Here is a 12,035-nt window from a genome sequence, read left to right on the forward strand (position 1 = left end):
CTTCCTTGCCAGCAGCCTTTCCATTGACGCAGCAGGCAATATTTGAATTCATTCAAAACCCTTTCACTTGCATAAAGTTAAAATTAGGCTAGTACCTTTTTTAATTCATTCCTGGGACATGGGTGTCGCTGGCTGGCCAGCCAGCATTTATTACCAACCCTAGTTGATCTTGGAGGGCAGTTGAGAGTCAACCACATTGCTGTGGTTCTGGAGTCACATGTAGGCCAGACCAGGTAAGGACAGCAGATTTCCTTCCCTAAAGGACATCGGTGAACCCAGATGGGTTTTTCCAACATTCGACAGTGGTTTCATGGTCATCAGTAGATTCTTAATTCCAGATTTTTTTTTATTGAATTCAAATTCCACGGTCTGCCATGGTGGGGATTCGAACCCGGGTCCCCAGAATATTAGCTGAGTTTCAGGATTAATAGTCTAGCAATAATACCACTAGGCCATCACCTCCCCTTTACACGTTGGGATTCATGAAGTCAAGTTCAGTCCTGATATAAAGAAAGAATGGCCCCTAACTTCTGTTCCCTGGGGTGTCGTACCTGGGGGGGGGCGGAATGGGAGGTGCTGCCCTAAAGATGCACTGGGGAACAAAACCCACTCTCCCTGCTCCAACCCCTACTAAAGGTCTCCGTGGAAAGATTGCCTTCAAATAGTTTCCTCCTACCCATTGACTTTATAAATCTACCTTCTCCCTGGCTCCTCAAAGTGAAGCTTTCAAGCTCCTGCCTTTGGAGCAGCTTTAAAAAAGGGGCCCATCTTCCTTACCTCTGACTCACCTTCCCGCGACACGTGGCCTTGAGAACCTGCTGTTATAACCCGGCCTGGGTCGGGAGGTCAGACAAGAAAGGCGTGGCTTAATTTTAGGGTAGGAGAAGAGTGCCAATCCGGTTTGCCTCTTCATGATAGCTATGTCCCAGCATTTTGCATCTGGTTGTTTAAGGAAGTTAGTTCATTGAATCATAGAATCCCTACAGTGCAGAAAGAGGCCATTCGGCCCATCGAGCCTGCACTGACAATAATTCGATCCTTTTCCCTTAATCCCACATATTCACCCTGCTAGTCCCCCTGACACTAAGGAGCAATTTAGCATAGCCAATCAACCTAACCCGCACATCTTTGGAGTGTGGGAGGAGTGTAGTTTCTGTAGTGTAGTGGTTATCACGTTCGCCTAACACGCGAACGGTCCCCGGTTCGAAACCGGGCAGAAGCATTAATCAAGCTTTTCCATTTAGGGAGAGGGAAGTCTGCATGACTTCAGTTTGTTGCTGAACATTATCCGAATATCAATGCCAGGACGGCACGGTAGCACTGCTGCCTCAGCGCCAGGGACCCGGGTTCGATTCCTGGCTTGGGTCACTGTCTGTGTGGAGTCTGCACGTTCTTCCCCTGTCTGTGTGCTCCAGTTTCCTCCCACACTCCAAAGATGTGCGGGTTAGGTGCACTGGACGTGCTAAATTGCTCCTTAGTATCCCGGGATGTGTACGTTAGAGGGATTAGCGGGCTAAATATGGAGGGTTACGGGGATGGTGCCTGGGTGGGATTGTTTTCGGTGCAGACTTGATGGGCCGAATGGCCTCTTTCTGCACGGTAGGGTTTCTATGAAACCAAAGCTCCCAGAGGAAACCCACACAGATACAGGGAGAACATGCAAATTCCACACAGTCACCGAATAGCGGAGCAGGCATGAAGGGCCAAATGGCCTCCTCTTGCTCCTATCTTCGATGTTTCTATGTTTCCCAATGACAATCTCTCACCTTTGCCGGCATCATAAAAAAAGCCCCAAAATATTCATTATCTAAAATTGATGCGGTAATTTTTCATGCTGGGCGCAACAGGTTGTTAAAAATAGGTTTTATAAATCTGTGGTGGTGCTGTCGTGTTTTCTGCTGAGTATCACATAACAGCAGCAGAGCTGCAGAACAGTGTACTCAGCATAAAACTGAATCTTTCTTTTTCAAATATACTCCTTGCATTTGTAATTAAATCGCAGTAAAAATACTTCCCAGTAGATTGGAGCGGAAAAGAATTAAACAGACAATGCTGAAGTATGTGATCCAGCGAACCTCACCCCAGCTCCCCATTCTCCTGATACGTTCCTTCTCAAGAGGATGGGCACTTCTTCATTGCTTAACTCGGAACTAACGATTGCATGAATGATTCATATCAGAGATACACAGAATTGTGCTGCTTACTCGCCACTGATCGCAATGTCGAGCCAATGAAGTTACTGCCGAGGCTATCTTTCTCCAACAGGGTAAAGGACAAATGGGATAGAATCATACGCCGGAATTTTATCCTCTCGACCGCCCGAGGCTTGTAAGATCCCGCCCGAGGCCAATGGAAAATGATGTTCTGTGAACCTCGTCCATTCTGTTGTGGGCGAGGCTGTAAAGTTCCAGCCATAGAATCCCTACAATGTAGAAGCAGGCCACCGATCCTCCAGCAAAGCATCTTACCCAGGCCCTATCCCCGTAACCCCATGTATTTAACATCCCCCCCCCACCCTAACCTACACATCTTGGGACACTAAGGGACAACTTAGTGTGGCCAATCTACCTAACCTGCACATCTTTGTGACTATGGGAGGAAACTGGAGTACCCGGAGGAAACCCACGCAGACACGGGGAGAATGTGCAAACTCCACACAGTCACCCGAGGCCGGAATTGAATCAAGGTCCCTGGCGCTGTGAGGCAGCAGTGCTAAAGTAACATTTATTTGTTAGTCACAAGTAATGCTTACGTTAACACTGCAATGAAGTTACTGTGAAAATCCCCCAGTCGCCACACTCTGGCGCCTGTTCGGGTACACTGAGGGAGAATTTAGCACGGCCAATACGCCTAACCAGCATGTCTTTCAGACTGTGGGAGGAAACCGGGGCACCCGGAGGAAACGCATGTAGACAAGGGGAGAACGTGCAGACTCCACACAGATAGTGACCCAAGCCGGGAATTGAACCGGGGTCCCTGGCGCTGTGAGGCAGCAGTGCTAACCACTGTGCCGCCCCAAATGCTCACAGCTGTAATGAAAACTTGTTAGTGATATTTCTTGGGCTGATGAACAGAACCCACCTGCGCCAGTCTTTGCCCTTCACAGATGCTCACGGGACCTGCTTTGCATTTTCACCACTCACTTTGCCAAACACTGTGTTAATGAGCATTCTTTTAACAGTAATAACTCATTTCACCGGGTTTATTTGTCTTGGACAGCAATTTTCTAACTTCATTTACACTTTGCCTGAGCTCAAACTGCTGATTTCTGTAAAAAATGAATTTTAAAGTGTAGAATTTAATGACTTGGAGGATGTAAGTGAAAGGGCAAACTTAGTGAAGGGGAGGAGAGCAGGTTTGAATGTGAAGCATCCACAGTGTTGAGATTCACTGTGCCGTTAGCCCAGCAAACCCAGGGCCAGAACAGAAAATGCAGGAAAATCTCAGTAGGTCTGACAGCATCTGTGGAGAGAGAATAGAGCCAACGTTTCGAGTCTGGATGACTCTTCTCAGCTGACACAGGGTCATCCAGACTCGAAACATGCCATTCATAGAGTATACAGGGGAGAAGGAAAGGAGAGGGTGCAGAATGTAGTGTTACAGTCATAGCTAGGGTGGAGAGAAAGATCAACTTAATGCGAGGTAGGTCCATTCAAAAGTCTGGCAGCAGCAGGGAAGGAGCTGTTCTTGAGTCGGTTGGTATGTGACCTCAGACTTTTGTATCTTTTTCCCGATGGAAGAAGGTAGAAGAGAGAATGTCCGGGGTGTGTAGGGTCCTTAATTATGCTGGCTGCCCTTCCGAGGTAGCGGGAAGTGTAGACAGAGTCAATGGATGGGAGGCCGGTTTGCGTGATGGATTGGGCTATGTTCACAACCCTTTGTAGTTTCTTGCAGTCCTGGGCAGAGCAGAAGCCCATACCAAGCTGTGACACATCCGGAAAGGATGCTTTCTATGGTGCATCTGTAAAAGTTGGTGAGAGTTGTAGCAGACATGCCAAATTTCCTTAGTCTTCTGAGAAAGTAGGTGAGCTTTCTTAACTCTAGTGTCGGCACGGAGGGACTAGGACAGACTAATGGTGATCTAGACACCTAGAAACCTGAAGCTCTAAACCATTTTCACTTCATCCCCATTGTTGTAGACAGGGGCATGTCCTCCACTACGCTTCCTGAAGTCGATGACAATCTCCTTCGTTTTACTGACATTGAGGGAGAGATTGTTGTCATCGCACCAGTTCCCTATATTCTCCACCTCTTTCCTGTACTCTATGTTAACCATCCTCCCACGTCGCACCTCATATTTCAGAGGGGGGCACCCAGTCTTCTCACTTCCTCAGCGGAGATGCTTCCAGACAGTTTTACTCATTGAGTAAAAATAATTCACTTCAGTCTTGCTGTGTTTCTTTTTTCACTGCATGCTATGTACCATCTCTGGTAATTTTGTGGAGGTTCAGCGAGTGTACACACTTTAAACAAACACAGACTGCCGCACAATTAATATAGTTACAGGTTCACATCTACGCCACAGCATTTTATTACCTTTAACCTCTGGGATCATCGTCACTAGAAGTGGCTTAGCTAGCGCCTTAAGGAAAAGAGGGAATAGCACACTGCTGATTCTAGAATTCTCAGCTGATGCTTATTTACAAATGGTCTCTAAAGATCTCATGATGAGCCTCCCTGTACAAATATTGGACAGCAGTGCAAACTCTCGCACATGTTTGCATACTGTTTCAGTGCAGTCATTTTAGTATGTGCGAGGTGATTAAAGAGATTGAACTCATGTTTAATGAACATCAGCTGTTTAAACATGTATACTGATGGTAATATGGAGCCTGTAGTTAACATCCCTGAGTACGAACAGCTCTTCATAGCCAGCCCTGTAGAGGCAGACCTCCCTTCTGCTTAGATAACTGTAAGGAGGGGAGGGCGGCACGGTGGTACAGTGGTTAGCACTGCTGCCTCACAGTGCCAGGGACCTGGGTTCGATTCCCGACTTGGGTCACTGCCTGTGCGGAGTCTGCACATTCTCCCCATGTGTTTGCGTGGGTTTCCTCCGGGTGCTCCAGTTTCCTCCCAGAGTCTGAAGTCTCACAGCACCAGGTTGACTCACCTGATGAAGGAGCAGCGCTCTGAAAGCTCGTGATTCCAAATGAACCTCTTGGACTTTAACCTGGTGTTGTGAGACTTCTTACTGTGCTTACCCCAGTCCAACACCGGCAACTCCACCTCATGGCTCCCACAAAAGATGGCTGAAAGACGTGCTGGTTAGGTGCATTGGCCATGCTAAATTCTTCCTCAGTGTACCCGAACAGGCGGCTGAGTGTGGCGACTTAAAAACTAAAAAAAAAACTATAATTGAGAACCTCACTCAACTGAATGGGCAAATACAAGAAGAATTTGTTTCTGATCTATCGTGATAAATTCCGTGAATTGATGGGAAGCTTAATCTGCTGAAACCCTATGATTCCTTGAACCAGTCAGCCCAAGGTTTAATGCAGAAGCAAAGCTTTATTTCAGTGAGACCATAAAACATAGGAGCAGAATTAGGCCACTCGGCCCATCGAGTCAGCTCCGCCATTCAATCATGGCTGATATTTTTTCTCATCCCCATTCTCCTGCCTTTTCCCATAATCCTTGATCCCCTTATTAATCAGGAACCTATCTATCTCTGTCTTAAAGACGCTCAATGACCCGGCCTCCACAACCTTCTGCGGCAAAGAGTTCCACAGATTCACCACCCTCTGTCTGAAGAAATTCCCTCCTCATCTCTGTTTTAAAGGATCGTCCCTTTAGCCTGAGGTTGTACCCTCCAGTCCTAGTTTTTCCTACTAGTGGAAACATCCTCTCCATGTCCACTCTACCCAGGCCTCGCAGTATCCTGTAAGTTTCAATAAGATCCCCCTTCATCCTTCTAAACTCCAATGAGTACAGACCCAGAGTCCTCAACCGTTCCTCATACGACATTTCTTTCCTCTTTGATGCACTTCACCCTTTGCTGATTGGGAGTGCTATCAGACACTCATCCTTCTGTTGCTCTAAGGGTGGTTTTGGTCATTTTTAAATTGCGTTTCTAAGGGACTAGGGAGAAATAGATTATTGCGCTGTCGGCTCAGAGTTGACAAAGCGACTTCACATTGATGCTGTGAGCTAGTTGTGCAGATCAAATGTTGTCTTGGAGCCTTGATGTTTCTCCCAACACCAATTCTAAATCTGGTGCTTTTCCCAAGGTGTCTCTTAAGAGCAAATACTGTTTCTAGAATTAAAGTACATTGCAATTATTTTGTTGTTTGGTTGATTGAATTGTCTGATTAGAAATTGATTGCTGCCTAGTGTCTGATTCCTGTTGGTCAGGGAGCCCTTTGTGGCTCTTCCAGGCTTCTCTGCATAGATCGCATTGAAGTCCAGCTTTGGGGCTTCGTTCCATGACTCAGAAAGGTCTGAGATGTGTCTCAGCTGGTATTCTCACTGGGATGAGATTTGACCAGAGAATAGAATCTCATAGAATCCTTACAGTGCAGTAGGAGGCCATTCGGCCCACCCGAGGCTGCACTGGCTCTCCGAAAATCATACCCAGGCCCAACCACCTCCCTTCCCTCCCCGCCAATCCTGTAAACCAACACCACCCCCCCCCCCCCCCCCCCGACCCCTCCGCCAATCCTGTAAACCAACACATGTACCATGGCCAATCCACCTAACCTGCACATCTTTGTACACTAAAGGGCAATTTACCATGGCCAATCCACCTAACCTGTACATCTTTGGACACTAAGGGGCAATTTAGCATGGCCAATCCACCTAACCTGCACATCTTTGGACACTAAGGGGCAATTTAGCATGGCCAATCCACTTAACCTGCACATCTTTGGACACTCAGGGGCAATTTACCATGGCCAATCCACCCTAACCTGCACATCTTTGGACACTAAGGGGCAATTTAGCATGGCCATTCCACCTAACCTGCACATCTTTGGACACTAAGGGACAATTTAGCATGGCCAATCCACCTAACCTGCACATCTTTAGACTGTGGGAGGAAACTGATCTGCCATGTTTGATTCGAATGGGTTACACAGCAACCATGGAATCATAGAATCTTAGAATCTCTACAGTGTAGATGGATGCCATTCGACCAATCGAATCTGCACCGACTCTCCAAAAAGTGCATTGTACCCAGGCCCCATGCCCCCCGACTGCCCTGTAACCCCTCGCATTTACCACGGCCAATCCACTGTAACCTACACATCTTTGGGCACTGAGGGCAGATTTTCCAGCTGCACTCGCCCCAAGGCTGGAAATTCCTGCCCGAGGTCAACGGATCTTTGCTACGATTTCTGTGGTGGGCAGGATGGAAAATTCCACTCTAAGCTGCACATCTTTGGAGTGTGGGAGGAAACCGGAGCACCCGGAGGAAACCCACGCAGACACGGGGAGAACATGCAAACTCCACACAGACAGTGACCCAAGGCTGGAATCGAACCCAGGTCCCTGGCGGTGTGAGGCAGCAGTGCTAACCGCTGTGCCACCGTGCCCCCCTGGATGCCGCCAGACCTGCTATATTTTTCTAGCACTTTCTGTTTTCATTGCAAAGACAGATTCTGTGGCCATTGTCGCATTGCTGTTTTTGGGAGCTTGCTGTAGGCAAATTGGCCACTTTGTCCCCTCCATCACACAGTGACTACACTTCATAAAGACCCTCACTGGCTGCAGATAGCTTCGAAACATCCTGTGGTCACTGAGAAAGGCAGAACTCTTGGACAGCTCAGTGCAAAGAGCATTAGAATGAATTATTTAGGGGCAGGTGCCAAAGTTTATCACTCTCACTTAAACTGAATGTATTTGGTATTGATGTATCTAAAAACCCACAATCTTGGAACTCTCTGTGACATGAAACAAGTAACACATGTTTATGAACATAAATTGTGCAGGGATCAAAGAGAAAATATCGTAGAACAGGAGCTTTTCACTAATTCAGCAAAATTCCCAACATTGTATTCAAAATGCCTGGAGGTAAGAATGTTTAAAACCTTTATGTTTGATGTGGAGACTGGGCTGGCAAAGTACAGATAAAATACTGGGCAAAGCACGATCTGTGTGCACGGGAGACTCAAACTTGCAGTTTTATCCTGTCAAAAAAAATACCAGCTGAGGTTAGGCCTGAAGAGAACAATTTCCAAGAAATGATGATTAAAGCGAAGTCGTGAGGGACAATCTGTAGTGTTTTTATTTCTGTTTGGCCCGCAGGAGTTTGATGAACTTGCGTGACACGCTCCCTCAAGCCAGATGGCCAATTGTACAGCCGTTCTGAAGTACCTTTGTTATCCTTCGCTTTCACCTGTCAGCTTGTAGCATGTTGATATTTTACAGAGAGTAGCAGACCTTTGAAGCCAGTGTATTCTGGTCAAGAAGCTTGTAGAGAGATCTAGCAGCTAATGCCATCTTCCCCACAGTCTAATCTGTTTGGCACATCCAATGTCAATATTAACCACATAAAAGGCTTCACATCTTTGAGTTCACTAATGGTTTGTGAGGGTTCTGTTTTTGAAATATTTTACCACTTCCACTTCTTATGTCATAATCATTCCTCGATGTACCGGGATGAGGGATCTAGTTACAAGGGGTGGCTGCAGGAACAGGGGTATTTTCTCCTTGTAGCAAAGAGATGGAAGGGCAGATTTGGTGTTCAGAAGCATGAAGGGTTCTGTTAGAGAGAAAGGGGACTGTTTCCAGTGGCTTGGATTGGACACTGATTTAATGACATTGGCAAAAGAGGAAACAGGATGAAAACTATTTTTTACGCAGCGGGTTGTTGGGATCGGGGAGGCATGCCTGAAAGGGAAGCAGATTCAATCACAACTTTCAGAAGGGAATTGGACAAACACTTAAAGGGGGCGAATTCACGGGATTAGTGGGAAACAATAAGGCGAGTGGCATAGTGGTTAGCACTGCTGCCTCACAATAAGAAGTTTAACAACACCAGGTTAAAGTCCAACAGGTTTATTTGGTAGCAAAAGCCACACAAGCTACCAAATAAACCTGTTGGACTTTAACCTGGTGTTGTTAAACTTCTTACTGTGTTTACCCCAGTCCAACGCCGGCATCTCCACATCATGACTACCATAGACGCCTCACAATGCCAGGGATCCGGATTCAATTCTGGCTTTGGGTCGCTGTCTGTGCGGAGACTGCATTCTTTCCCCCCTCCGTGTCTGCGTGGGTTTCCTCCGGGTGCTCCGGTTTCCTCCCACAGTCTGAAAGACGTGCTGGTTGGGTGCAGTGGCCATGCTAAATTCTCCCTCAGTGTACCCGAACAGGCGCCGGAGTGTGGCAGCTAGGGGATTTTCACAGTAACTTCATTACAGTGTTAAGGTAAGCCTACTAGTGACACTAATAAATAAACTTTAAACTTTATTGCCTTGATAGGACCGCATGCTGCTTTTTTAGGGATTATAACATTACAGTAATGAGTAAATAACTTTTCAGAATGCGATCCCTGCCTGAAATTGGTAGTTTCAAATATTTGTAACATTTGAGCAGATCATTTTCGTGGGAATTCATTTTGAGCTGTTTTTTCCAAGCTGTCAATCCATCAATTTGAAGAGTGCTTGAAAGTTTATGTTGGACCTCCAAGATATTTTGGAGTTTGTGTTTTGTTATGTCTCTTGTATGGCTTCAAACAAAGTTTTAAGTTTAAAGTTTATTTATTAGTCACAAGTAGAGTTACTGTAATGAAGTCACTGTGAAAATCCCCTAGTTGCCACACTCGGCGCCTGTTCGGGGACACTGAGGGAGAATTTAGCATGGCCAATGCACCTAACCAGCACATCTTTGGACTGTGGGAGCAAATCAGAGCACCCGGAGGAAACCCATGCAGACACGGGGAGAATGTGCAAACTCCGCACAGACAGTGACCCAAGCCGGGAATTGAACCCAGGTCCCTGGCGCTGTGAGACAGCAGTGCCAACCACTGCGCCACCGTGCCATTCTGTTCAGCATATTTTGAGCCTCTCTGCGGTGCACTTCACGATTCCAAATGTAACGGATACAGTGCCCATAAATATTAAAATGATAGATGCCCCCAGGAGACAGATGAGGACTATCTATCCACTCATAAACAAGTCCTCTTATCTGATTGTGGTACTGGATCATAAGGCAGAAAATCAACCCCGGCTATTTTCCCTAGAGTGTGTCAGGACTGTATTCCAGGGTAGCAGAGTATAGCCATTACATTGGTTAAATTTGAGAGATTATCACAGTTAAAAGCCTGGCCACCTTTATTGTGCACTAACTCCATATCATGGGTATTGATTAGCTATTAGCCCTAGCCCAATGAATTCAAAAGGCTGAATACAGAAGTCCTGGCACTGATAAGTCTCCTGAATTTGGCATATTGCATTGCAATGGCCAGGACTAATCAGTCCTCCAAATAAATGGCTGTTTGCAGTTGTGATGTTCATTTTAGTCAACAGACAGCAGAAAGCAATCTATTAACTTTGCAAAGGAAATCTCTAGCTTTGTTTGTTAATGGGTTTATTCACAATTATTCAACTCTGCCAACCATATTATTAGTTTTTCTTTTGAATATTGCTGCAAATCCAACTGTTTGTGGTGGGGAGGTGGGGGGGGGGGAAGAAACACTTCCTCCAGTGCTGCTTTTGATAAAGAGCAAAGCCTTAGGATTAACACGAAAGCTTGTTAGGTGGGAATTACCAAAGCATTGAGCAGCAAGCAAATGTTGCTTTGCATCGTGCTCATTCAGTTGATGTAAAGCTTGACTGGGGGAGGCAGCGGGATTGTGAGCTACGTTCCTCGAAGCAGAAAACCAACACGTCTGAGGGCCAACCTGTGATTTCCCACGTCCTCTTTAACCTTCTTCGCAAACCTCCCACCCCAAACCTGCTCTTGAGTAACTCTGATTCTTGGAGATGTTCTTTCCTTCCTCCAACAACACCCCACCCCCCCCCCCCCCCCCCACCCCACATTCCCCATCGTTCCAATCAAACAAAACCTGATGCCTCGGAACTCTCTGCGTTCCTTCCGAGGCCCCTGGAGTAAAAATGGCTGCAGTGCAAGTCAGTCAGCACTGAATAGCTGGGTCCTTCCTGCCACGCCAGCTCCTGTGATATTATGCCAAATGGCCCATATTTATCTCTCTGGATTAAGTCAACAGCTTGTTTCGACAAGCCAATAAAAAAAATAAAGAACCAGAAATTCACAAGAATGATTCCAAGGATTCTTGGGGCGGCACGGCGGCACAGTGGTTAGCGCTGCTGCCTCACAGCGCCAGGGACCTGGATTCAATTCCGGCCTCAGGTCACCGTCTGTGTGGAGTTTGCACATTCTCGCAGTGTCTGCGTGGGTTTCCTCCGGGTGCTCCGGTTCCTCCCACTGTCCTAAAGATGTGCGGGTTAGGTTGATTGGCCATGCTAAATTGCCTCTTAGCGTCAGGGGAATTAGCAAGGTAAATCTGTGGGGTTACGGGAATAGGGATCTGGTGGGATTGTGGTTGGCGCAGACTCGATGGGCCGAATGGCCTCCTCCTGCACTGTAGGGATTTATGGTTCTCTATGATAAAGAAGTGTGGCTGGGAGGAGAGGTTGGGAACGTTTTCCTTGGAGAAAAGAAGGTTGAGGGGGGATTTGATAGAGATATTCAAGATCCTGAGGTGTATGGACAGGTTAAAAAGTGAGAAACCCTTCCCACTCTGTGGTGGTGTGGTCCCTTTAAGGGGGGGGACGATCCCTGAGGGCCACGTGATTGGGTCGGACTCTATGGGGAGACAGCGTGAGAAGCTGAGCCAATAGGGAGCAAGGGCGCAGGCCTCGCGTCAGGGGGGAAGCTCAGTTGGAGTCAGGGAACAGGAGAGGGTGGACGTGTATTGCAGTTCTGTACACCATCGCTTGTACATATAGAAGCATTTTTGTTAATAAACCCGTTGTAACCTCAAGCCACAAAGAGTGGCCTTCAAATTTATTACACACTCAACAGAGCATCAAGAACTAGAGGGCAGAGATTCAAAATAATTCAAAATAATTGGC

At 46.8% G+C, this 12,035-nt stretch overlaps 1 protein-coding gene and 1 non-coding gene across 4 annotated transcripts in view; both read left to right on the plus strand.

Annotated features, from left to right (window-relative positions):
* Nucleotides 1–12,035, plus strand: part of macrod2 (mono-ADP ribosylhydrolase 2) — a 937,884-nt gene that overhangs the window by 780,485 nt on the left and 145,364 nt on the right. The window lies entirely within an intron of this gene.
* On the plus strand, nucleotides 1,150–1,222 carry trnav-aac (transfer RNA valine (anticodon AAC)). Its single transcript has one exon. It is a non-coding gene; the product is annotated as a tRNA-Val (tRNA).

This window comes from Mustelus asterias, chromosome 15 (assembly GCF_964213995.1).
Source record: "Mustelus asterias chromosome 15, sMusAst1.hap1.1, whole genome shotgun sequence".
Classification (NCBI taxonomy): domain Eukaryota; kingdom Metazoa; phylum Chordata; class Chondrichthyes; order Carcharhiniformes; family Triakidae; genus Mustelus; species Mustelus asterias.